A 27,911-nucleotide genomic window follows, 5' to 3' on the forward strand; every position below is an offset into this window, starting at 1 on the left:
AATATATACTAAGTACCAACAAATACCATATACATATATATGTGTGTAAATATATACAGACATATATACATAGGGTAAATATGTATGTATGTGTGGTATGTGTGCATATACACATGCATAAATGTATATATATAAGCATACACATACAAACATATACTGTAAACATGATGTTAATGCAAGAATTGGTGACTATGCTTCAAATTCTAATTTATAACAAAACAGCTGAAATCTTGGCTGATGTGCAGTGTATGGTCTATTGGTAAAATGCAAGTGTAGTTTTCATATGTAATTTGCTGCCAAGTAAATTAACATACTACTTTGGCATTGAAGGGAAGTGAAATCGCTAAGTCGTGTCCGACTCTTTGTGACCCATGGACTGTAGCCTACCGGACTCCTCCATCCATGGGATTTTCCAGGCAAGAGTACTGGAGTGGGTTGCCATTTCCTTCTCCAGAGGATCTTCCCGACCCAGGGATCGAACCCGGGTCACTTGCATTGTAGGCAGACGCTTTAAATATATATTTGAAAGCTTTGCTCTGATATTTTCCATCTAATTTTAAACAGTCTTGGTCCACAAACCACAAGGCAATGCTTCCACCAAGTAAAGATTTCTTTTAAATCTTTTGTGTGAGAAAACCATTAGAGCAGTAACAGTGTAGGTGATATATAGGCGCTTCTTGAAAATGTCACGGCAAACTATGTACAATTAGTAATTAAAAAAAAAATCAACTATCTAGTCTAATGTCATCTGAAGGAAGAAATTAATATCAACATTTACTACCCTACTGTAATTCTGATACTTAGGGATTTTTTATGATTTGAAAGAAAATCAATTTTAAGAATAGTTAAACCAGCTTCTTTTCTAAATGGTTGAATCTCTAAACTATAGGGTTAGCCAAAAAGTTCGTTTGGGTTTTTGTAAGATGGTATTGAAAAGCCTGAACAAACTTTTTGGCCAACCCAATACCAGTTACCAACAGAGCAAATAGCTTTCACTACTCCACCTTGTATACCTTGTCTGAAAGTACCTCTTGAGGCTAAGAAACAAAAAGTTAATGTAGCACTGAATCTGAAAGACAAAATTATAGCTTTCACACGTATTTCATTCAGCCTGGACTGTTAGAGGCATGTTGTCACTTCTTAACATCATCTACTTCCTATAACTCTCTGCTGTCACTTCTTAAAAAAAATGCTGACATTCTCATGTTCTGAGAAAGGAAATCTGAAATGATATCCTACGGAATAATACATTATTTTGTTTTCCTACTTGACCTTAATTATCATGAAAATGGTAGAAATCTCAGCGATTCCCTTTCTGTCCTAAATATATATTCAAGGAATGAGAATTGATACAAGCACTTTGGATATCAGTTAAATGGAATTACTAGTGTCACCAAGCAATTTGTTATGATCTAGAAAAGATGAAGAAGCATGTTCCTACAACCAGCAATTTAACTCCCAGGTACACACCTTAACCCAGCTTCCTAACTGCTGTTCCATGGCACCCTGGTGGGCAACAAATGGAGGGTGCCCAGGGGTGGCTCTCACAGGGGTGCCCAGATATGGATCTCCTCAACCCTTCAGCCAAGAAGAAGCCCCCAGGCCAGAGACACAGCTTCATTCCTGTAATGGAAAGCTTTGTACAAATATTATCTATAATTTTCCATGTGTGCTATGGCATGAAAAGGGTTGGGAAACACTGAGAAGTTCTTACCTGTATGTGGGAGATGTATAGTCAGGAATATGTATACATATAGGAGCAATGTTCATAATAGCTAAAAATGGGACTATCTCACATGTTCATCAATCAACTCCTCTGCCAATAAATTCTGGAACACCCATATGATGCAAAGTTATACAGCAGTGAAAACTAATGAGCAACAACTATACGCATTGACATGGATAGATCTAAGACTGTAACACTGAACAGAAAAAAAGTTAAGTCCCAGAAAAATACATACAATATAATTCTATTTTTATAAAACTCAAGAACAAGTAAAACTAATAAATAAACAGTTTAATGATACACAGATATGTGATAAAACCATTGAAAAAGGACAAGAAATTAACACAAAATTCTCTGGAAGGACACTGTGCTTCTATTGCAGGGGCACAGTTTCCACCTCTGGTTGGGGAACTGAGATTCCACAAGTTACAGATTACAGCCAAAAAAAAAATCAGAATGTTGGTTACCTCAGAGGGAGGATGAAAAGCTTGGGATCACAGAGGACTGCACAGGAGATATTAGAGAATAATGGTCATATTGCTTTTATAAAACTGGGAGGTAGGGACACATATGTTCCGTATATAGTTATTCCATAAGCGTTATAGATATAAGAATATAAAGCCCTACTGTGTCCAGCAGTAGATAGCAGATCATCTGTGATCTCTGCAACAGTATGAGGTACATGGAACAGGAGGGACAGAAAGCATCAAACTAGACAGAACACCACAGGTCAGACACTGAACCTTTCCCTACAAACGCACACACAGTTTGCAACAGGAAAAATCTGTAAGCTATACAATAACAAAGTTAAGACTAAATTCAATATGCTATCATTATGCAAATGTTAACATTAAATAAAACACAGATTTAAAGAATCAGGACTGAATAAACTGCCAGCCTATGGATGAATAACTCTTCTTGCTATTTTCTAAACAGTCCACATTTCATTGTGTATTTAGGCCACACAAAAGACATTTATGGACTGACAATACTTTAATTCATCATGTACATCCAGCCATGTTTGCTTAGTCAAATGCCTGTTTCTCAGTGTCACTTAAGGGCAGGTTATTAAGCCTCAAGAGCAAGAACTAGATCTGTTTCATCTGATAATAACTATCAAAGAAAATGTAATGAAAACAGTTTAAGAATTCCTGCCTCTACTCTGTCTTTTTGTGTTTTAAGAGCTAGACACTGGGAAGCTATTTTCCTAAGCACTGGATATTTTGCCAATGCAGAAGAGCTATCATAGACCACAGAGATATAAACTTAACTTCCAAGTTAACTAAATTTATTATTTTTGATTTGGAATATAAAGGAAACCCAGTTTGAGCTCTCCTTTCAATATTTAAAAAAGAAAAGAGAGAGCTACTTAAAAGCAAATAGGTTAATGTTTACACGAAGGCTTTTTTTTTCTCCTTTGCTGTTTTTCTTTCTTTAAAATCTGAATAGGTGAGTGACCTTGCTGGAATTCCCCTGTCAGTTCTGGAGTATCTATCTGGAAATTGCAAACAGAAACTACTTTCACATGACACATTATCATGGCATGCCAAGGGGTGTCTGTCTGTACCTTGAACTCAGACGTTTATTGCTGATGAATCAATAAACTTTACACAAAATGAAATGCTTTTTTCCCTTGGACCTTTTAAGAAAAGATCAAATTTAATTGTATTTGACAGTATATATTTATACGGTCAATTAGACACAGAAAAACTGCACATATTCACCCAGTGCAAGAAATTCACCCTGTATAGCTCCAAGCTATCAAAGCCCAATTTTTAAGTATGTCAATATATAATGCTGAAGTGAAAATCTTAGTCCACACATTTAATTCCTGTTACATTAGCATAACTACCTGCATAATAATAAAGCACGTATTCTTTCTGCTTTATTGCAGATTTTCTAAAATACCTATTTTCACCGAGAGGAAGTTATTTCAGATTTACTGTTTAAAGGCTTATGGCAAAACCTGTCCTTTCAAGTGTGAGGCAGTCCGGAAACCAACCCTGAGCCACAGAAAATCAATACAGAGTATAAGCAATAGTGGGAATTATGTGGAATGGAAACGAAGTATCTCCCCAGTCTAGGCCACACCCCTAGTTTCACCCTGGGCACTTCTCTCCCTAATTTTCAGAGGGTGAAAGCACGATAAGTATGCTCTGGAATTTGAGCCCAGTCATCTACCTTGCTCTCAAGTGCTGTTTACAGCACAGGAAAAAAAAAATCAAACATTTCATAATCTCAGTTTCGACAGAATATATTCGTATTTCAGACGTTGAGTTGAATTGGTACACAAGAGTGAATGGGGAAAGAGTATCAGGGCAAGTTCAGCAAAGGGAGGGCTGCTCTTTGATATTTTTCCTAGAATATCTCAGCACTATTTTATAATAGTGGCTGGAATGGCTTCAGTACTATCTAAAGAATATAAAATATTTTTTAAAGAAAAATTTTAAACCATTAGCATGACATCACAATAATTACAGCTCACTATGTTCCCAGTCCCTACAGCCTCCAATTTAGGAAGGCACAGTAAATGGGATAATAATTTCATGTACAACTGCAACCTGATTTTTGAAATGAAGCTGGAATAAAAGTGTACAGGCTGGTGGCAGGGAGGAAGGAAAAACTAGATAATCAAATTGCTTTCCTCCAAGCACTTCTCTCTTCTGTTTCTACCTCATAATCCTCATCTAGTTAGTAAAAAGGAAAAAAAAAACAACAAAACTTTTGACGATATTATTTGTATATATCTACTCTTAAGATTTTTCTCCCACATAGGCCATTACAGCATAATGAATAGAGTTCCCAAACAGTAAACTCTCAAATGCAAAGTCAAGAGGTCTTTTGGCTTCTAAGGTACAATTTCATTTTCATGTGTAAAGGAAAAATATCTTGTGCCTTTTTTGTTCAGGGTTTTCTCTTAGTAGGGCTTCCCTAGGGGCTCAGATGGTAAAGAATCTGCCTGTAATGTGGGAGACCCAGGTTCAATCCCTGAGTCAGGAAGACCCCCTGAAGAAGGGAATGGCAACCTGCTCCAGTATTCTTCCTCTTTCCATGAACAGAGGAACCTGGTGGGCTACAGTCCATGGGGTTGTAAAGAGTTGGACACAACTGAATGACTAACATTTTCTCTTACTGACTTCTTATATCCTATTGACTCTTATACTGATATCTTCTGCTCAGACCTCTCTCTTTCTCTTTTCTTCTCTATGGTTAATTTGGCAACTTATTAACCAAAAATATAAGAATAGCTAATATGTATTAAGTCAGACGTTGTTCTGAAAACTTAATCTTCACAATAACCCTGTGAGATATTTCCAATTTAAAAATATACTGTTATCCCCACTTTATAAAGTAGGACCTGGAAGCAATGGTGGTTAATAGTCCACTTGCAATACAGCACAGTAGCAAAATTTGTTTGTTATAATAATTTGCTTTTGCTTTTTTTTTTTTCAATTTCTTTAGGAGGCATTTCCAAAAGGAGTGATACTTAGAGGAAAGAGATATGTGATTTTGCTGTTTTCATTGTGCATCTCCATATTCTTTTCCCAGGATTTTTCTAATGCAATGATTCTCAACTTAAGGTCTCTGGACCAGCAGCATCAGTACCACCTGAGTACTTGTTAGAAATGTAAATTCTCAGGCCCCACCCAGACCTACTGAATTAGACACTCGAGGTTAGGGCCTAGCAGTCTGTGTTTTTGTTAAAATGCGTGCATGCATATACACACACAATCTGTTTTTTGTTAAATTACTCCTCCAGGATGATTCTAATGTTTAAGAATCGTTCTAATGTGTAACATATACATCAGTTATGAAAAAAGATCCCATTTGGCTACATATTTCATACACCCGGGCTTCCCTAATAGCTCAGTTGGTAAAGAATCTGCCTGCAATGCAGGAGACCCCAGTTTGATTCCTGGGTCAGGAAGATCCCCTGGAGAAGGGATAGGCTACCCACTCCAGTGTTCTTGGGCTTCCCTTTGGCTCAGCTGGTAAAAATTCCACCTGCAATGCAGGAGACCTGGGTTCAACCCCTGGGTTGGGAAGATCCCCTGGAGAAGGGAAAGGCTACCCACTCCAGTATTCTGGCCTGGAGAATTCCATGGACTGTAAAGTCCCATGGGGTTGCAAAGAGTCAGACACGACTGAGTAACTTTCACTTTTCACTTTCATATACCAAGGTATACCTACATGTTTTTACTAATTGTATTATATCTCTTGGAAGAGTATGCTCATTTGCATTCATTCCACATTCATTAGGCACCTACCGTGTACTTAAGAATGAGTGCTTGAAGAACTAACAATCTAGTAAGACAGGCAGATATGTATCAATTACTGTGCCATGTGACAGTACAGTGACAGAGATGCACAGGAAGCTGAGAAAGGGCAAACTGCAGTAGGTGGAGGACTGTGTCTTCATCTCTTAGAATTGCTGCACTCCACTGCCCCTTTCTGAGAAACAGTATTTTGTGTGAACATATCCTGCTGTCCTAACCCAGGGACCCATGCTTGAAACAGGGGTATTACCGTGGCAGGATTCCCTATCACACCGTGACTAACAGACTCAGTAAGATCATTCCTCGGTTAGAATCCAGAGGCCATGGGAGACAAGTAGAGAAAGTAGCCAACCAGCCTCCAGAGCTGCCTAAGAGTCCAAAGAGCTTTCCAATTTTAATCCACAAGTTAACTTTAAAACTCACCCCTTTCCCACCACTATCTCATCTTTCCAGAATTCTGTCAGATAATTTCCAAAATAGACAAATTTTCAACACTCTTGGTACTCTTGCAAATTCACATACTTCTCTCTAACACTTAAATCACTATTCTGAATATAGTGTTCATCATCCCCCCAAAAGTACAGTGGGCCCTTGAACAACACAGGTTTGAACTCTGTGGGTCCACTCACACATGGATTTTTTCAATAAATATACTGGAAAAATAATTGGAAATTTGTGACAATTTGAAAAAACTCAGATGAACCAGATAGCCTAGAAATATTGAAAAACTTAAGAAAAAGTTATGTCATGAATGCATAAAAGTACACATAGATACTAGTCTATCCTAACATGGGCATAAGGTAAGTGATATTTAATATAAAAATAATGTGTTCATTTTCTGTTTTATAACTGCTTTCAGAGAATTACATTACCATACACTATGCCTTTCTAAATGGAGAAATAGCTTATTATCATAGATAAGGCTTTTTTTTAAGTGTTTCTAATATTGCATTATGAATAATATAGTAATATCTATGCCATGAAAATTTTATAATGATTCACTCATTAGTGTATAGGCTGAGCTAACATGAAGCAATCATACTGATACATTCGGCTTCCATAAAGCAGTCATACTGCTACTTCTTCATTATCAATGTTATATCTGTATAAATCTGTATCAATTGTTATATCTGTATAAATATGAATTTCTTTTTCACATTATCTCATTATTTTTTCATTTTTGATGTCCAGTGTTAGTAACATGGATAACATCTACCATGTTTTGTATCACATAACACAATATTGATGTAGGTACTGACAGATGGCTCATCTTGTAAACAGATGTAAACATATGGTATTGATAAATATGGTATAGTACTGTACCTATTGGGCTTCCCTGGTGGCTCAGATGGAAAAGAATCTGCCTGCAATGCAGGAGACCTGGGTATGAGACCTGGGTTGGGAGGATCCCCTTGAGGAGGGCATGGCAATCCACTCCAGTATTCTTGCCTGGAGAATCCCCACAGATAGAGGAGCCTGGTGGGCTACAGTCCACGGGGTCACAAAGAGTCAGACATGCCTGAGCCACTAAGCACACAGCACTGTACCTGCTAGAGAAAGAAATGACAACCCACTCTAGTATTCTTGTCTGGGAAATCCCATGTACAGAAAGAGCCTGGTGGGCTACAGTTCGTGGGATTGCAAAGAGTTGCATATGACTTAGCGACTAAACAACTGTACCTATAGTTTCTCTTCCTTATGATTTCCTTAATACTATTTTCTTTTCTCTAGCTTATTTTACTATAAGAATAACCCGTGGCTGATTTGTATTGATGTATGGTGAAAGCCACTATAATATTGTAAAGTAATTAACCTCCAATTAAAAAGAATACAACATATAATACATATAACATACAAAATACATATAAATTGACTGTTTATGTTATAGGTGAGGCTTCCTGTCAACAATAAGCTATTAGTAGTTAAATTTCAGAGGTGTCAAAAGTTATATGTGGATTTTTGACTGTGTAAGGGTCAGTGTCCTTAGTCCTCATGTTATTTAAGAGGTCGACTGTACTATTTTTCATCTTTATGAAAATTCGTAAGATCCTTCCAAAACTTATTTTACACAGCTTTTTTTGAGATTGACCCATGTTGATAAAAGCTCTATAATGCACTGATGAAATTTATTACAATGAATGAACTGAGGTTCATTCATCCATTTTCTTAATAGAACTTCAGACTGTTCTTTTTCTTTTAAAACAGTGATGCAATTAATATTTTAATAATTTCAGCAAATACATAGAACCACCATATTTTTAAAAAATGTGTCTGACTCTCTCCCCCCCATCCTTTCTTCTTTCTCTTAATTTCAACCAAAAAAGCACAGAAATTCTTTGAAAACAGCTGAATGAGAAGGAAAGGAGAGTCAAACAATAACTAAAGAGAATGTGAAGTCTTGAAGACCTTCCTGGGCTGGCAAGAAAATGAGCAAAGATGTCTCAGGGAATGACAGCAGATGCATGGGACTGCAAGACTGACATTCTCAAAGAATGGAAGCAACAACGAGTACTACTAGGAATATTCCCCAGAAAAGTCATTCTAAAGTAGGAGAAAGTCCTAAGGTACTACTCAGATCAAAATTCCACTCTTTTGAGTTCTTTAGAGACATAGTTTTGAGACACAAAATTGGTTAACTCGAAACACCTCTGACTCAACTCCTAGGAAGTCAAGTCCCGCTGACAACAGAAGAGAGCTCGCAGACTGGTTCTAGAACCAGAAAACCAGCAATACTATAGATCAACACCAGAGGGAGCAAAAGATTACAAACGCCTGAAAAATAAACTAATTGGGAAGGAGATCAGCCCTCGGATTTCTTTGGAAGGAATGATGCTAAAGCTGAAACTCCAGTACTTTGGCCACCTCATGGAAAGAGTTGACTCATTGGAAAAGACTCTGATGGTGGGAGGGATTGGGGGCAGGAGGAGAAGGGGACGACAGAGGATGAGATGGCTGGATGGCATCACCGACTCAATGGATGTGAGTCTGAGTGAACTGCAGGAGTTGGTGATGGACAGGGAGGCCTGGCGTGCTGCAATTCATGGGGTCACAAAGAGTCGTACACGACTGAGCAACTGAACTGAACTGATACTTGTTTGGTCAAAGTTCATTTGGGTTTTTCCGTAAGATCTTACAATACAATTCATACAAGCTCAGAGAAGATGCATTTTCACACAAGGCTTGAGAGGCTCCCAGAATTTTCAGTAGAGCTGACTGGTGACGGTCTTCCCCTTATGAAGCCAGTCCCTAGAACTGGGAGAGGTAGCAGTTTTTTTTAAATGTGCGAATTCCAGCAGAAAACAAGAAGGCATAGTAAGAAAGGAGGAAACATGGCTCAACCAAAGGAACAAAATAAATCTCCAGAAACTGACCCTGAAGAAATGGAGGTTCATGAATTACCTGACAAAGAATGAAAACAATCATCTTGAAGATGCTCAATGTGCTACAAAGAACACAGACAACTAAAGAAAATCAGGGAAATGATGCATGAACAAAACAAGACTATCAGCAAAGATAAAGTATAAAAAAAAGAACAACTTCAGGAGCCGAAGAACACAAATGGGAAAATGCATAAATATGTGGAAATTAAACACATTATGAACTGCCAACGCACAAAGGAAGAAAACACATGGGAAATTAGGAAATATCTTGAGACAAATGAAATGAGAACACAACGTGGCAAAACTTATATGCTGTACAGTGTGCATAAAGGTAACACTACTGTACACTTAAATGGTTAAGACGTTGGGAAGGCGCAACAGAGACACAGACACACACACATGAAGAAGGCAATCACGTGAAGATGAAGGCAGAGATTAGAGCTATGCTGTCACAAAGCAAGCAATACTGAGAACTGTCAGCAAATGCCAGAAGTTAGGAGAAATGCAGGGAGATAAACTATACTCCAACATAAAACAAAAATGAAAAATAATAAAAACTATCCAATATCAATTTTTAAAAGGAGAGAGAGAGAAAGGCATGGAGTAGATTCTTTCCTACAATCTTCCGAGAGACAGACAGCACAGCCAACTCCTCGATTTTGGACTTCTTGCATCCAGAACTATGATAGAATTGCTGGTGTTTTAGCTTATTCTGGTTTGTGGCACTTGTGTTTTGGCAGCCCTAGGAAATTAACACAGGGATCTGTAGAGAAGAGCTTGAGTGAGTGCAGACTGCCTTGTGTCTGGGGCTCCCAGTTATTCTAGACTGTTATTCCAGCCCCATATTCAGACATCAAGAATTTGTTAAAATTTTAACTTTTTCTTTAGCAACCACCCTTTTATGCTGGTCACTGCTTCCTCCCATGCTCTGCCAAAGGTAAAAACAGTTCCGTGCCCCATCTCTTCTCAGAAGGGCTTGTCTTTGGAATTTCAGTTTACCTGACTGCCTTGTGAAGCCAACTCTCTCATGGACTCAAGAAAAGTCATGTCTTTGTGGATTATCAGGTTTTTCTAATGTTAGGAGTGAGAGAAATGTTCTCTTTGCAACTTTCTACGTCTTAAACAGAAGCAAAATTCTCCTCCCATAGTTTAATATGAACTTTAGATTTAAAAGATTTTTATTTAATTTCCACATGTAATTGCAAATGATTTTTTAAAATATCTAAAACCATGTCCAGAAAGCACTTTGTTTTATTTGCTCTGTTTATTAATACTTTTAATTTTGGCATACGTTAGGTATACTAAGAAAATGTTATCACTTTAATAGTCCATGCTTATTAAACAATCTCTAAACAACTTGATTTCACAAATCTTTATCTTGGTATTTGTTTCCATCTTTGTCTTCATTCTACATATGCACGTGCAGTACATATACTAGTGCTTTTTCTTCTGAATTGGATCCATGCTAATTTCTGATTCACAGGTTAGGTTTTTGTTTTTCAAAATAATCCTCTTAATGCTGATGTGCCTAATTTTGGTTTTCAGTCTTGCTCCTTACATTCTGACCTATCTGTACTAATACCATATGGTTTCAAGGGCAACTACATTGTAGCACATACAATTTTGGAAGTCAATCTTTTCTTCTTGAGCTTTCTTCGGTGATTTTTTATTTATACGTTCACTCTTATTTTCTCCAAGTAAATTAGCTACCATTTTATATACATCTATTTTTACATGCTATGGCAGGTTTAGGAAAAAAATACTACTACTTATTGACTATATTTTCGTTACCCATTCAAGAGTAACTTACTTAGTTCTAACCTATTGATGGCAAATAGATGGGGAAACAATGAAAACAGTGACAGACTTTATTTTCTTGGGCTCCAAAATCACTGCAGATGGTGACTGCATCCATGAAATTAAAAGATGCTTGCTCCTTGGAAGAAAAGCTATGACCAAACTAGACAGCATATTAAAAAGCAGAGACATTACCGTGCCGACAAAGGTCCGTATAGTCAAAGCTATGGTTTTTCCAGTAGCCATGAATGGATGTGAGAGTTGGACCACAAAGAAGGCTGAGTGCTGAAGAACTGATGCTTCTGAACTGTGGTGTTGAAGAAGACTCTTGAGAGTCCTTTGAATTGCAAAGAGATCAAACCAGTCAATTCTAAAGGAAATCAATCCTGAATATTCATTGGAAGGACTGATGCTGAAGCTGAGGCTCCAATGCTTTGACCACCAGATGCGAAGAGCTGACTCACTGGAAAAGACCCTGATGCTGGGAAAGATTGAAGGTGGGAGGAGAAGGGGACGACAGAGAATGAGATGGTTGGATGGCATCACCGACTCAACGGACATGAGTTTGAGCAAGCTCCAGGAGATGGTGAAGGACAAGGAAGACTGACACGCTGCAGTCCATGGGGTCTCAGAGTTGGACATGATGACTGAGCGACTGAACAACAACAAACCTATTGAAAGCATTACTTAATTGCATCCTGACAGCATACCTGAAAATATCCAGGGTTTGATAAGCAGTAACCGAATGAGTATAAACATACACTGACATTTTGAGAAAGTCTGAGCTTAAATGGGATTTTTCCCATTATGTCAAAAATACTTTGATTTCAGTAAACAAAAAGCCTTTAATTATTTTATATTCAGCCACATTAAGGCAATTAAGCAATATTATATTCAACCACTTGAGCAATTTCATACATGATTCATTCATTCACTCAACAAATATTTATTTAGTTCTCACTATGAGTTAAACCCTGTTCTAGGCACTAGGGTTACAGCAGAGAATAAAAAAGACAAAGCAAATCACTCTCCTCACATGCAGCTTATATTTGGAGCTGGGATAAAGAAGTAGACAAGACAAGACATGGAATATTATATAGTGAGAAGGAGAAAAAGAAAGCAAGAAAAGGGATTAAGAAGTATAAGCATGTGTGTGGTGGCTGGGAAGAAGAGTCGGGAGTGTAGCTAGTGTGACCTCCGAGTCAGATCCTGAAGGAGGTGAGGGAAAGTGCCACACGGTTTCTAGATCATTCCAAGCACAGGGCACAGCACCAGCAAAATCCTTAAAACAGACAGAAGGCTGAAACAGGTGACCTGGTGAAGAGTAGGAGCAGATCACGTCAAAGGGTTTTTATTAGTCAGACAGGAAGCTACTGGAGTTTTGAGCAGAGTGACTTGATGTTACTTCTGTTTAACAGGATCACTTTGGCTGCTGTGTTGATAGAAAGGGGCAAGGGTAGAAGAAAGAAGGTTAAGGTAGGAGGTAGAAGTGACTGGACTCTGCCTGTACGTTTAGGGCAGAGCCAACAGGACTTTCTCAAGGATCAGATGGTTGGCATGAGAGAAAGAGGGGCATCAAGGATAACTCCCAGGCTGAGAAACAATAATGACAGAATTGTCTGTTACCGAGATTAGGAAAATTAAAAAGAAGTTTGATGAGAGGGATGATCAGCTGTTCAGTTTTGAAAATGCTAAATTTGAGATGAATGGTAGACATATACATGGAGATGTTAAGCTGGTAGATATTTATACATCTGGAGCTAAAAGGAGAGGTCTAAGCTGGAGATTAAAAATGTTCTGGTATTTAAGGTATTAAAACTTTGAGAGTAGATAAGAGAAATGACTCTAGGTAGAAAAGAGATAAGGTTCTGGGATTGATCTCTAGGGCACTCCAGTGTTTAGAAGTCAAAAAAACTGCAGAGAAACAGAGTAGACTACAAGGAATAGTCAGAGAAGGAGGAGGAAAGTCTGAAGGGCACGATGAACTGGAAGACAAGTAAAGAAAATGTGTCCAGGAAAAGATAAGTGATTATCTATGTCAGTGCTATACTATTATTTAATGACCATTCAATTTAGTACATGTGTGCAAATTTTGAAATAATCTTAATATTCTAACCTCTATATTCATTAAAGATACTGAATAAAAATTTCATTGACAATCAGGATTTATTAACTTCAGAAGATATAAAATATTATGCTATAATAGAATATATTAACATACATGTATATATGTATGAATATATGTTTCAAATTTATTTTTCAATCTAGAACAGCATTTCTATGAATTTCAATTTTAGCATTTCAATCTTGAATAGCATTTCATTCTATGCATGAAACCTTCTTCCAAGGGTTATTAAAAAGAGTTCTAGCCACACATACATGAAAGTTGCTCAGTGGTGTCGGACTCTTTGCTAGCCACATATAGGTTTGGAAAATGCTAATTTGCATTATAAATTTCTAAAAAAGAATGTGACATTTTCCAAACTTAAGTCATTATAGAACCATTTTGGTTTACGAAGTATCTTTTAGCTGTATCAGCCTTTCTGAGTAACACAGTTCAGGAAATATTGAGTTAAAACCTGGGACAATTTTTTTTGTCCTCACTGTAGCAAAATTTGTGTCAGCAAAGTTGTTGGGGATATTTTCTTTCTGCCATTTCAACACTTTTGCTGAAAACAAGATCCTTCTGCTCCTATACCACTTATGCCAGAAAATATGATGACCTTTGCTTTATTTTTACACTGATAGTTCTGTCTGTTCTCAAGTTTTTACTGTTACTCATCAAATGCCAAAATGAAGAGACGTTTGATTTCCTTAAAAAATGAACATAAAGTTCCATCAAATAAAATATGTAAAGCAAAATGAGTACATTTTAAACTAGCATAAAGTATACTTATATACTGTTAGAATAATGTATACTTAAGAGATTAAATATAACCCAATATGATCATTTAATTAGCAACATGTTATAAAGCTTTTGTTGAAATTACCTTCCCTTTATGCAAATTGTTCACCTTAATGTTTCTGTGGTGTTGGAGAAGACTCTTGAGAGTCCCTTGGACTGCAAGGAGATCCAACCAGTCCATTCTAAAGGAAATCAGTCCTGAATATTCACTGGAAGGACTGATGCTGAAGCTGAAACTCCAATACTTTGGCCACCTGATGCGAAGAACTGACTCCTTGGAAAAGACCCTGATGCTGGGAAAGATTGAGGGCAGGAGGAGAAGGGGACGACAAAGGATGAGATGGTTGGATGGCATCACCGACTTAATGGACGTGGGTTTGAGTGAACTTTGGGAGTTGGTGATGGACAGGGAGGCCTAGCGTGCTGCGGTTCATGGGGTCACAAAGAGTCAGACATGACTGAGCGACTGAACTGAACTGAATGTTTCTGTAGTGTCTTGCTACTACTGCTAAGTCGCTTCAGTTGTGTCCAACTCTGTGCGACCCCATAGACGGCAGGCCACCAGGCTCCCCCGTCCCTGGGATTCTCCAGGCAAGAACACTGGAGTGGGTTGCCATGTCTTTCTCCGATGCATGAAAGTGAAAAGTCAAAGAGAAGCCGCTCAGTCGTGTCCGACTCTTCGCGACCCCATGGACTGCAGCCCACCAGGCTCCCCCATCCCTGGGATTCTCCAGGCAAGAACACTGGAGTGGGATGTCTCCCCATATTCTGACTTTGAAATATGTGGAACATAAATTCTTTTTTTAAAGTCATGTTTTCATTATTTCCCTAAAAGTCTGATGTTCATTTACTTCCCTTCTATCTGAAAAATAGGACAGGATAGACGTTGCCTTCCAAAAGTACTGCTTATCTCCAGGTCAAAGATAGAAAGGAGAAAGGTAAAAAAATAAGAAAAAGTCAAATAAAAGGATATTTTGCCACTGGAACACCACTTAGCTAAATATTGTCCTCTTTTGTCTCAAAATGCCATCTCTGTTTAATGAAACACTGCAGAGTTTACTGTCTACCCCTCTTGCAGCCCTCACTTTATCTCTGGCCTACAGGCATTTCCAGAATTCTCAGTTTTGTTTAGTGTTCATTTATTTATTTTAAATGACAAGAAAAAGACAACACAGAATTTGGAACGTATACATCTCATGAACAGAAAGACATATATTACTGCACAACGTCCCATTTAATTTCACATGTACACAGAATAGCTGATTTTGGTTACTCTATCAGTGAAAGGGTTCTTGAAGTCTAATTCACCTATTTAACTCCCAATTCTCCACCCCAATTCAGTGGTTGATTGTATAAAAACCTTTCCCCCTAGTTTTATGGAGATATAATTGACATACAACCTTACATTAGTCTAAGGTATGCAATACAATAATTTGATATATGAGTAACTTGATATATGTGTATATCGCACAATGAAAAACCTATTTCTAAGCTCCGATTATGTATCTTAAAAGGGAGTCACAACCACTGGAATCTCACACTACCCTACAAGTAGGAGAAGTCAGAGTAATTGAGGTCCTGGTTGGTATCTTTGACAGCAAACCTTTGAATCAACCTTGGAAATGTCCTAACACAACAGAAGCAGAGGCTGACAGCTATGACGGTCAGCATCAAATTTATACCAATAGGAAATTTCCTAATATAGAAAGCAAGTATTTTTATAAGAGTAATCTCACAAGTTCTTATAGTTAAACCAAATAGGTTTTCTGGGTTCCTAGGTAAGATTCAAATGTCTGTGACCTGTGCCACAGAACAGAGTTCATGATTCGAGTCCAATTATCATTTCTGAGCAATTCTTTAACGAGTCAAATTTACAATCTGCCCTTAGTCACTATGGAGAACCTTCTTACATTAACTTTACCCCAGTTTAATGTTACTATTATCAATTCACACACTTTGTTTTGTTCTTTTTATATGTCTTCATCCCACTGTACTATATGCCTTTTTAGAAGCTGCTTCAAATATTAAGAACAAAGTAAGCTATAAATAAATTTAATTAATTCATCCTTTTAAAAGTCATTAAAAAATACTAGGTCCCCATAATTCGGTTTATTGTCCCAAACACATACCTCTGTGAATACCAGTTAAATTCATTCACTTAATAAATATCTTCTAAACACCTACTGTGCATCTGGCACTGTTCTGGTGCTGGGGAGAGCACTGGTGAACAGGACATCAGGCAGAGATAAGTATCAGGGAGAAAAGTAAAGCAGAGAGGGGAATAGGGGTGCCTTGGGGGTGGTGGTGAGGTTACTATTTTAAATAAGTTGTTATAGCCTTAATGAGAAGGTAACATATGACTTGAAGGATCTGAAGATGAGGGATTAAACCACATAGATATCTGCTGTTGTATAACTGCTAAATTGTGTCCAGCTCTTTTTGCAAGCCCATGAACTATAGCCCACCAGGCTCCTCTGTCCATGGGATTTCCCAGGCAAGAATACTGGAGTGGGTTGTCATTTCCTTCTTCATGGAATCTTCCTAACCCAGAGACTGAACCCACATCTCTTGTGTCTCCTGCACTGGGAGTCAAATTATTTACTACCTCACCAGGAAGCCCAGTTGAGAGACTAAGAATCATTAAATTTTAGGTTGAGGGTTCTTTTCTCTAAAACACATAGGTTCTGAGAGCATAATCTGACCTCACATATTTTTACCACTTCGTCCTCATCTTCTTAGTGTTGACTCAGGTTTTTATAGGATACAACAAAAGACCTGATTCTAAGCTTATCACGCTAAATTTACACTTCTCTATCAGTGAAAACGTATGGCCCTGGACACACATTCTTTTGGAAAGCACAGATTCCTTGGCTGTAGTCTAAAGGAACATAAGCAACATGAAAGACACTAAAGGCCAAGGAAATTGAAGAGAAATCAGAGAAAAGGATATAAAAGGCAAGGTACTAATGGACTTGAGTCATTTAAGCTTTTATTTTTGTGAGAGGGTTCAAAGGAGAGCTTTAATACAGGTGAGACTTGAGGCTTTTGAAGAGGATCTAAGTCTTGATGAAGTAATTCAAACTCAAATCTTGAACACATAATTATGGTAGGCCCCAGGGTCTTCAAAAATTTGTACTTGATACTTCAAAACAAAACACATAAAGATACTACTAGCAAGTCTAATAAAAGTTCTTGAGGGATTCGAAAAACTGTAATTCTTTGAACAGTAATTAATCAGATTGCTAGATACAATGCTGAAAGAGCAAAAGAAGAAAACAAAAAGGAATTAAGAAGAAAAGGAAAGAGATTTTAAAGAGCTATAGTGTACTGAAAGAATAAATACGTTCAAGGGTTTATCACTTTGATTAACATTCTTCACATCAAATTGCAACTGAATTTAAAGTTCTTACAGAACCACCATGGGCTGTAGTCAGATAAACTGATTTAATGATAATTTCCTGGGCTTTTGATTTTTGAAAGCATGGCCAAAATATTTGTTGGATGAGACAACATAAAATGAAATTGATTTTGTGGGGTAAATAAAGAAGCTAAATTGGGAATATCATGATTTGAGAAGATTTAAACGGGTAGAAAAATTAACAAAGCCTTCGAATGGAAAATTTCAGACCACTTTGCAAGTTCAAAAGATAAACATGTAGTATATCTCACTGACTACTCTTGTGCTCATTCTAACTTATTTCTTTAATCTGCTCCAGTAAACATGCTTTTTTTTCCCCCAAGAAAGAATTAAGCTTTTAAAAATTAATAAGAGCAATTTGTGTTTACTGAGTCTATACTTTGTGCCAGGACTACTCTAAGCACTTTGAGTAATTCCTCAAAATGATCTCATAAATTAAGTATTACTATTATCCCCAATTTACATGTGAAGAAACAGGTCCAGAGAAGTTAAGAAATTTCAGGTAGCTTCCGGAGCTAGTAAAGGGTGGAGTCAGAATTCAAACTCAGGCCAACCAGCCCCACAGCACCAACATACACCCACTCCTCTAACAAAACTGTTTTCATTACACAAAGCTTTCTAGAACTAGGGCTTTCTTTAAATCAACATTGTGTCATGTCACAATCTTTCACTGCATATTCAGAATAGCAAGCTGCTGCTGCTGCTAAGTCGCTTCAGTCGTGTCCGACTCTGTGCGACCCCATAGACGGCAGCCCACCAGGCTCCCCCGTCCCTGGGATTCTCCAGGCAAGAACACTGGAGTGGGTTGCCATTTCCTTCTCCAATGCATGAAAGTGAAAAGTGAAAGTGAAGTCGCTCAGTCGTGTCGGACTCTAAGCGACCCCATAGACTGTAGCCTACCAGCCTCCTCTGTCCATGGGATTTTCCAGGCAAGAGTACTGGCGTAGGTTGCCATTTCCTTCTCCACAGAATAGCAAGTGTAGTGACTAATTTACGTTTTCCAATAGTAGTAAGGTAGAATCAGTTTCAGACGTCAATACTCAGAAGTGACATCCTATAGGGACGTCAAAGCACTGTAAAGCACGCGGCTTCCCTGGTGGCTTTGTGTGTGTGTGTCTGTGTGTGTGTTAGTCACTCACTCATGTCTGACTTTGTGACTCCATGGACTGTAGCCTGCCAGGCTCCTCTGTCCATGGAAATCTCCAGGCAAGAATACTGGAGTGGCTAGCCATTCCCTTCTCCAGAGGATCTTCCTGACCCAGGAACTGAACCTGCGTCTTCTGCATTGGCAGGCAGATTCTTCTAGATGGTAAAGAATCTGCTTGCCAATGCAGGAGATGTGGGTTTGACCCCTGGAGCCTCTGCACCACAACTACCAGGACTGTGCTCTAGAGTCCCGAGAGCTGCAACTACTGAGCCCGTGCTCTGCAATAAGAGAAGTCACCACAGTGAGAAGCCCACACGCCGCAACTTCGAAGTAGCCCCGGCCTACCAACAACTAGAGAAAAAGCCCGTGCAGCAACGACGACCCAGCACAGCCCAAAGTAATAATAATAAAGCACGTCACTTAAATATTAACAGTGGTAGAGGATTATAGATGACTTTACTCCTTTTGGGAGGGATATACATATCTTTTTTTTCTACATCCTATTTTTTATAAAGTGAACATGGATTATTTACATGATTTTTAAAAAAGGTTTTTTAAGCATGTCATCATCTTTATTAGCATTAATATATATAAACTTACAATAAAATTATCAGGTTAAGTTTGTTCCTACTCTATTTGAAGAGAAAGAAATTCAAGGTAGAGTAGGCTTTACAGTAATAATGAAATAATAATAGCTATTATTTACTTAACACCTAATATAAGCAAAGCTTTTACATACACTTACTTTTCAGTAACTTCTTATTTTCTAGAAGAGATTGAGGCTTAGACTGAATAATAAACTTAATTAATAGAACAGCAAGTAGATACTAGAGCCCAGATCCAAATCTATGTTTACTGCTCTAGAGGCCTAACTCTTTATACCGTACAATGCACGTACCCTCTCCAGATGCCAAATATCTGTCTTACAAAACAAACTAAAGAAATCTTTCTAAAATTTAGGTATTCTTAAATAGAAAATACTGAACACAAATTATTTAAGTTCAGTCAGGGTTATCATTTTGAATATCCATGAACACAGAAGAGTTTTCATCTCACCAAAAAGCCTGGGTTGCTACCAATTTCAAATTAATTGGTCAATTTTCTGACTTTGTTGCTGTCCACACTTGTCAATGTGCCTGCCTCTATTTGATGGGCTTCCCTTGTGGCTCAGTTGGTAAAGAATCCTCCTGCAATGCAGGGAGACCTGGGTTCGATCCCTGGGTTGGGAAGATCCCCTGGAGAAGGGAAAGGCTACCCACCCCAGTATTCTGGCCTAGAGAATTCCTTGGACTGTATAGTCCATGGGGTTGCAAAGGGCTGGACACAACCGAGTAACTTCCTTTTTGGCCCACTCAGAATCTGTTGCTTCTAATACACTGGAGTTAGATCCAGTTAATTAAGCATGTTAAACTGTGTCTAAATGTAAATGAACTGAGTAAAGACCTGAGAAAAGCATATAGATTTTGTGTCTTATAATTTGGAAGCTCAGGTAATTTTATTTCCTGGTTATATGTTAACTGAAGTTAGTAGCTGAATGAGCAGCAGGTAAGTTAGCTCTCAGAATTTAAATACAGGGATAACAGAACATATACACATACCATAATAAAACACTTTACTGCAGTATAATTTTTTTTCAGATTTAAAAGATACCTTATTAATAATTTGGTACAATCTTCCAAACAATGAGAAGTACCCTCTACAACACTGCCAACATTCAAAATTTGCTTAAGAGACCCTAACGACTCGGCGTTCACTGCCTCTGGACACAATCTGCTCCACTGTTGACTAGTTCTATCTATACCTTCTCTCATTTAGAACTAATTTTGGCTTCAAATAACAGAGAACAAGTGCACTTCCTATGGCATTTCTCCAACTGTTCCCAAGTCTTCTTTTTTCTAAACAAAGTAGTCTCAGTGCTCTCAACTTGGATCATCACAGTCGTCTTTTTATATAATCATAAGATTGATTAAAAACAATTCTCTCCTTCTTCCAGGTTTATCTAATAATTAATATACAAAAACTAATTGCTTTGTAGGTAATGGGTCCAATTAACCCATTTTGGTCATATACAATTGGCACACTAGGAAAAGCTTATGAATCTAGCTGAATTCAAATTGAACAGCAATATATTTTTCAGTTCTTCTTTTCCCCCCTACTCAAAACAATGGCACAAAACAGAATCTTAAAAGATACCCTTAACCATAATGTTACGTGTTACTAAATTTTAACTTTCTCATCCTCAGGCTTTTGTCTATCTTTACATCACTTGGGCCCTGTGAATGATCTTTTAACACTGCCAAAATTCTTCAAGCTGTTCTCACAATTATGAATTAACCGCTAACAGTCCAGCTCTGAGGCCTTAAAATTCTGATTTTTTTTTTTCTCTTGTATTAACTGGATACCTTCCTATGCAGAATTTGTAGTTTTCACACACAAAAATATATAAAATATATTTATGTGTGAAATAATAATATACATACATTTTAAATATATAATGTATTATATATGTACCTGCACACACACACACACACATGTATCTGCCCAATTCTATGTTCTCTACATATAATTTACTTTCATTTCTTTTCTTTCTATAAGCCACCTTTACTTCATTCATCTTGACTCAGGAAAACACAGTCTACCCTTGGATTCAATTCATTGCTATCCATTCTCTTAGCAAGAATAAGGACTCCTACTTTAGGCATTCTTCCCAGTGATTCCCCCTCCTCCCAACCTTCTGTGGCCAGTACTGATTAGTCTCACAGATCTCAAGAAGCAAAGCATTATTTAATAGAAATGATTTATATGCAAAACAGTCAGCCCGTGTGGTATTGATCTGAAACACCTGGCATACCATAATCTGTTCTATTCTATTAATTATAAGGCCTAGATTAGTGGCCTTCATTTTGCTTCTAACAAGACACACAATGATATATTTTATATGACAGTAGTGTTACATAGGTATGTATCTTACATAGCCTATTCTCCAGCAAGTTTCAAATAAAATCCCTCCACTAACAAAATGGTACTATTACATCTTCAAATTTCTTGTATAACTCACTGTACTGATACACTACTCTTAATCCAAATTTCACCCAATGAAAGTGTAGAGAGACAAAGATGGCTAGAGAAGTAAGTCATCAGAAATTTTTGCTGAGTCCAAGGCAGAGAAACAGGCAATTCAAAGGAATATTCTCAATGCAGAATGAAATTATCCAAATATATCTAAGTGATCTTTCTGGCTTCCTGGTTTTATAACAGAGAGAACAAGCCATTCTTTGAAATGCCTTAAGCCAGTTCCAGACTTCAAGAACAAAGTAAAATAATAACAGTAAGGTCTGTTTAAAGAGTAGAGTTGCTAAACAGTAATTCAATGCAAACAAGTCCATCCATTCAGCAGTAAAGAGAGGTTCAGAAGAACCGTGGCAATCCAACCCAAGCATAGCTTGCAAACCAAGGTAACAACACCCGCATCACATAGGGAGGTCAGGCACAAGCTATGAAGTGTGTATGGGCATTGAACTCGGCAACACTAAGCACCTAATTTATTAACAAATTCTTATTATGAATAATAATCTAATGCCAAGATTACAAACATATTAAAACATCACCAAACCTTTCATGCAGCTCTGAAATAAACAACTCACTTGTGCAACCTCATTCCTCCTGAATAGTGCAAATAATCATAAGGACAATAGACATAAGGAATAGTAATGAGTTCACATAATTAACCTAAAGCCTTGCTGTTTGTTTCTTAGCATTAAAAATAAATGTTCAGAGTAAAAAACAACAACAATCCACCAGAAAGAGAATACAGAAAAAACATGAGACTCCTTCCTTCTCTAGAGTTCTAGTCTCATTCCCTGGGAGTACCTGTTCCTTAAGTGCCCTAAGTTCCTTATGTGGATCTGAAGAAATTTTACAGGTATGTATAGAAATATATGCTTTCAAAAACACAAATGAAAATATACTATACATACAGTTCTATATTGTTTATGTTAGTTAACAACGTATCTTAGAGATTTTTCCTTATCCCCACCTATGGATCTAACTCATTCTAAGAGCAGCAAATACTACATTCTATAAAAGCATTCATTTAACCAGACTCTGCTGAGGATGTTCAGGTTATTTCTAGTTGTTGTTGTTGTTTTCTTACTTTCAAATAATATGGTGATGAATATGTTTATAAACAAATTTTTATGTGCAAGTGCAAATATATCTGAAAGATGGAATCCTAGAAGTAAAACCTATTTTTAGAAAGCATTCCAAACAAGAAGCCAGTTTGTCTACAGAGACCAGGAAAAACTACAAGTTTAATAATTAGTGATTAAAAGGTGCCTAATATTATTGCAAAGTTAGAAGTTAAAAGTTTTTAAAATTAAAAACTCTTCAACCAGGAAAAATAGAAATTTTAAAAAGAGAACCTTGCCCCTAGGACAGAAAGATTAAAGGCCTGGAGAATGAATCATCTAAGATATTTTTTAAAATGGAGAAAAAGGAAAATAGCATACGTAAGACAGGATTTTTTTTTTTAAGACACCTAGGGGCTTCTTTTCTTGCTTTAACCTAAAGCATAAAATAAAATTGGCTAGATTTGGGACACATACTATTACAGAGCCAAATTTGGATGTGCGATGATTTAATGACTGTTGGCAACCCCATACTTACAGGTTCTAAAATGTTGAAGGAAGATTCAACAGAAAGAAAACAGAGCAATAATGTTCCAAGAATACATATCTTGTCAATCTCTCTAATTTCTGATCAGTTTTACAGAGAAATAGTAACATTCCCTCATATATAATGAACAAAACTCAAACTTCTTTGGAAGATCTGGATTAAAATATAATTCAAAGAGATTCAGCCTATATTTTTCAATCAAAATCCTATAATTTTCTAGACCAATCCAGAGCTATTCTATCAATATTTTTCACCTAAAATAAAACAGTTAACAACTTACCTTTCCCAAAGTGCTAGGATTTGAATGCCAAAATACAAACTGATTCATGTTTTTGTCCTTTCCTGGTCCGTGGATTTCTTTAAATGAAGTCCATATTAGCGTCCACAGATATCAGAGTTCTGCAAAACTGAAAACCTCAAGAACGTCAATGCACATATGTAAGTCACCACTTGGATACCAATTTATTATGAATAACAGTTACCATACAGATTACAAATATAGTCATTTAGATGTGCAGAATTAATGGACATGACGTTGAACAGCACACTGAGGTAGCAAAATTAGACTTTATGACATTAATATTAACATCAATCTAGAGGATCTCAAAACATTACTTTGTACCAAATTTACATGTATCCTAAAGGACATACCATAGTAAGAGCACAGAAAGGTGAAAATCATTTGGTTGCCAGCAATTTCCAGAAATTGGGAAAACAAGGTTTAAAGGCAGGCAAACTTTAAAAACTGTATGACTTCAATAAGGTATTCGAATCTCTAGTTTTAGTTTTTTCCAACCTATTTTCAATAACATCTTAAGATCGTTAAACCTAAAAATGGTTACTCGTTTCTTCCTTGTAAAACAAACAAAAAGCCAGAAATTCAGGTTTCCCTACTCCATTACATCCAAACCAACAACAACATTCTAGAACCATTTAGGAGCTACTATCTCATTTGATGGAGAAGGCAATGGCAACACACTCCAGTACTCTTGCCTGGAAAATCCCATGGACGGAGGAGCCTGGTGGGCTGCAGTCCATGGGGTCGATAAGAGTTGGACACGACTGAGTGACTTCACTTTCACTTTTCACTTTCATGCATCGGAGGAGGAAATGGCAACCCACTCCAGTGTTCTTGCCTGGAGAATCCCAGGGATGGCGGGGCCTGGTGGGCTGCCATCTATGGGGTCACACAGAGTCGGACACAACTGAAGCGACTTTGCAGCAGCAGCATCTCATTTGATAGTATGAAACCCCTACACACAATCACCTCCCTAGATCTAAATCAATCAATGCATCTAGATAGGGATTCATGCCCAGATCTTACTACAAGCCTGATGTGTCATCTGCACTTTTTTCCCATTTGACAACCAAAAAGAATCAGGTTATTTAGGTCTATGCCCACTCTTTGAGCTTCCCAGGTGGCGCTAGCAGTAAGCCTGCCAGTGCAGGAGACAGAAAAGATGCAGGTTTGATCCCTGGGTCAGGAAGGTACCCTGGAGGAAGAAATGGCAACCCACTCCAGTATTCTTGCCTGGAGAATCCCATGGACAGAGGAGCCTGGTGGGCTGTATAGTACATAGGGTTGCAAAGGGTGGGACACCACTGAAGGGACTTAGCACATGCCCACTCTCTATTCCATTCAAGACACCTAAACAAATACTTCACTATGGAAACAATTTAACCTACAGAGATTCATTCTTTTGGAAGCCTCCTACAACTATTTAGAAGGACTTAACCCTTTATGTGGACTTCCCAGGTGGCTCAGTGGTAAAGAATCCATTTGCCAATGCAGGGGACACAGGAGACACGGGGTAACAGTTCTATCCCTGGGACAGGAAGATCTCCTGGAGTAGAAAACGGCAACCCACTCCAGTAATCTTGTCCAGAAAATTCCAGGGACAGAGGAGCCTAGTGAGCTGCAGTCCACGGGGTTTCCGAGGCACAATGCACAAAACTTCTGTGTACCCACCAGATGAAATCTCTGACTGGACTTTTGTATATAACTATTTTAATCTTTGTTATGAAATACTTCTCATGTACATTTCAAATGTAAAAAGCACCCCAGTTTAAGAAAGAAAACATTATGAAAAAGAAAAATAAGTTCATATTACAGAAAAGAAGCACTTAAAACACTAATTGGGCTTCCCCGGTGGCTAAGTGGTAAAGAATCCGTCTGCAGTGCAGGATCCGCAGGAGTTATGAAGATTCCCTGGAGCAGGACCTGGCCACCCATTCCAGTGTTCTTGCCTGGAGAATCCCAGGACAGAGGAGCCTGGCCGGCTACAGTCCCTAGGGTCGCAGAGTCGGGCAAGACTGAAGCGACTGAGCACGCAGGAACACCAACACTAATTAGAAGCTCATTGCTACAACTGCAATTTATTTGATGGCCAACTCCTGGCCGGTACCTTGAAGTTATTCCCAGAAAAGTGAAGAAACCTGAAAAAAGTCAAACTGATCGCCTTTCCTCTCCACCTACCCCAGGGAAAAATATTAAGACACATTTCTAAGTTTCAGTAACCACAAAACAATAACAACGTCCCGAACCTCTACTGCACTGACATTCTCAAAGCCACTAGTTAGCAAACTAAGCTGGCATCACTTCTACATTTAGAAGTAGGAACATTTAAGTTTAGAAGCTCCCCCAGGTGAGCCAGAATTGGGTTCGTGCGTTCATTAATTCAATTTTTTGACAGCATCTAATGATGCCTAATAGTGACAAGGCACTGTCCTAGATTAAGAAATGAAAAGACGATGTCGCTGTTCCCTACTAGCAGAATAGGATGGGGGACCGGGTAGGAGGGAAATGAACTCTACATCAGCTCATCTCAGTGTCCAGGTTCTGTGTCTTCCCCTCCGAGCGCCAACAGTCATGAGCCTGTGACCATCACCTCCCCCACCCCAACCCCCCCACCCAAGCCATGACCGATTCCTAGAAGACTCAGCCTATCTGTTATTTCCTCCATGACCTCGGCCCTCACGACCCCGTTCCTATAAAGTTCTTCGTATCCCTATCTCTCCAGGGAGCCGTATGCCAAGGAGCCTTTCCTCCAGCCCCGATAGCAAGCGAGAGCCACGTTTCCCTGCCCGAGTTTGGAGTTTTGAGCAAACTGAGCCCCCAAGCCCAACTTCCACCCGTGTCCGGTCCGGGTTCGGCACGCAAGTTACCTGCCTGGAATCCACGGTTCCAGGACGACCACGGACGCTCCGCCCCGCCCATCGCGACGCCCTCCACAACCGAGTACCGCCTCCAGGGCGTAACTTCCGGGTGTCGCGTCCGGCTCGAATGCCTCCCGGGCCCGCAGTCCCGCTAAGTCCCCAACGCAGTTAGTTGACGCTACTTCCGGCCTGTTCCCCGGTTCTGTCGAGATTCAGGCGTTCTCCAGATCTTGTTTACCAGGTTTTTTTTCCGCCTGTTTGCCTAAACTCCGGCTATATAGTCCAGCCTGGAGAAGTGCGGATTTTTTTTTGTTTGTTTTCAAACTTTTTTGCCGGCTTCTGTAGCCTTCTATGATGACTTGCGCCTGCCACTTCTCTACCTTGAACTCATCACTGTTCTCCAGACTCGTCAAGTCCCTCGGACAGTCACAATGTTTTCTCAATTTTGCTCAAGTGATGCTACCTCTCACTTGTAACCATATTACCTAGGCAGACTACTTAACTTCTCTGTGCCATTTTCCCAAAGATTGAAACAGGTGATACTAGTACCTAGAATATAAGGTTGGCGTGAGTGTATTGTTTGAGGAAATACATGGAAAGCGCTGACACAGTGAAAGCATTCAAAGAGTGCTAACTATAACCAGTTACATAACTCTGGTTGGAACATATAAGTGGTAAAGGAGGTTGGAGCCGGTTTTCCTGTTATCCTCAGCTTTTAGTTAAGTGATTGATTAATGATGCTTGGTACTTTCCCATCTGAACTGTGAGCTTCTCCAGACAAAGAGGGAATTTTGTATAAGAATCAATTTCAACGCTACTTGAAATCGCCCGCTTGGGTACTGTGCTACCCAACTTGGGGGAGATGAATAAAACCCAAGCCTTGCCTTCAAAAAGGTGGAGATGCTTAAAGGTTATTATGGGAGAAAGAAAGTCAACCCAGGAAAAAAAGATGGGACCAGCTGAGCCGAGGGTTTATCATTAGAACAAAAAATGTACAGAATGTTATATGCAGGTCAGGAAGCAACAGTTAGAACTGGACATGGAACAACAGACTGGTTCCAAATAGGAAAAGGAGTACGTCAAGGCTGTATATTGTCATCCTGCTTATTTGACTTATATGCAGAGTACATCATGAGAAATGCTGGGCTGGAAGAAGCACAAGCTGGAATCAAGATTGCTGGGAGAAATATCAATAACCTCAGATATGCAGATAACACCACCCTTATGGCAGAAAGTGAAGAGGAACTAAAAAGCCTGTTGATGAAAGTGAAACAGGAGAGTGAAGAAGTTGGCTAAAAGGTCAACATTCAGAAAAAGAAGATCATGGCATCTGGTCCCATCACTTCATGGGAAATAGATGGGGAAATAGTGGAAACAGTGGCTGACTTTATTTTTTTGGACTCCAAAATCACTGCAGATGGTGATTGCAGC

General features: G+C 38.5%; 1 protein-coding gene across 2 annotated transcripts in view; it reads right to left on the bottom strand.

The window, feature by feature from the left end:
- MAP3K13 (mitogen-activated protein kinase kinase kinase 13) overlaps positions 1 to 26,611 on the bottom strand; it is a 161,752-nt gene extending 135,141 nt beyond the window's left edge. The window contains exons 1-2 of one of the 2 annotated variants that reach the window (XM_027538971.1): positions 26,490 to 26,611; positions 23,605 to 23,731 (exon numbers count right to left, since the gene is read on the bottom strand). The gene's annotated coding sequence lies outside the window, so the exon portion shown is untranslated. The remainder of the gene's footprint in view (positions 1 to 23,604; positions 23,732 to 26,489) is intronic. The other variant, XM_027538980.1, reaches the window with a different exon arrangement.
- Between the last annotated feature and the right edge of the window lie 1,300 nt (positions 26,612 to 27,911).

Source organism: Bos indicus x Bos taurus, chromosome 1, assembly GCF_003369695.1.
Source record: "Bos indicus x Bos taurus breed Angus x Brahman F1 hybrid chromosome 1, Bos_hybrid_MaternalHap_v2.0, whole genome shotgun sequence".
In the NCBI taxonomy this organism is placed as follows: domain Eukaryota; kingdom Metazoa; phylum Chordata; class Mammalia; order Artiodactyla; family Bovidae; genus Bos; species Bos indicus x Bos taurus.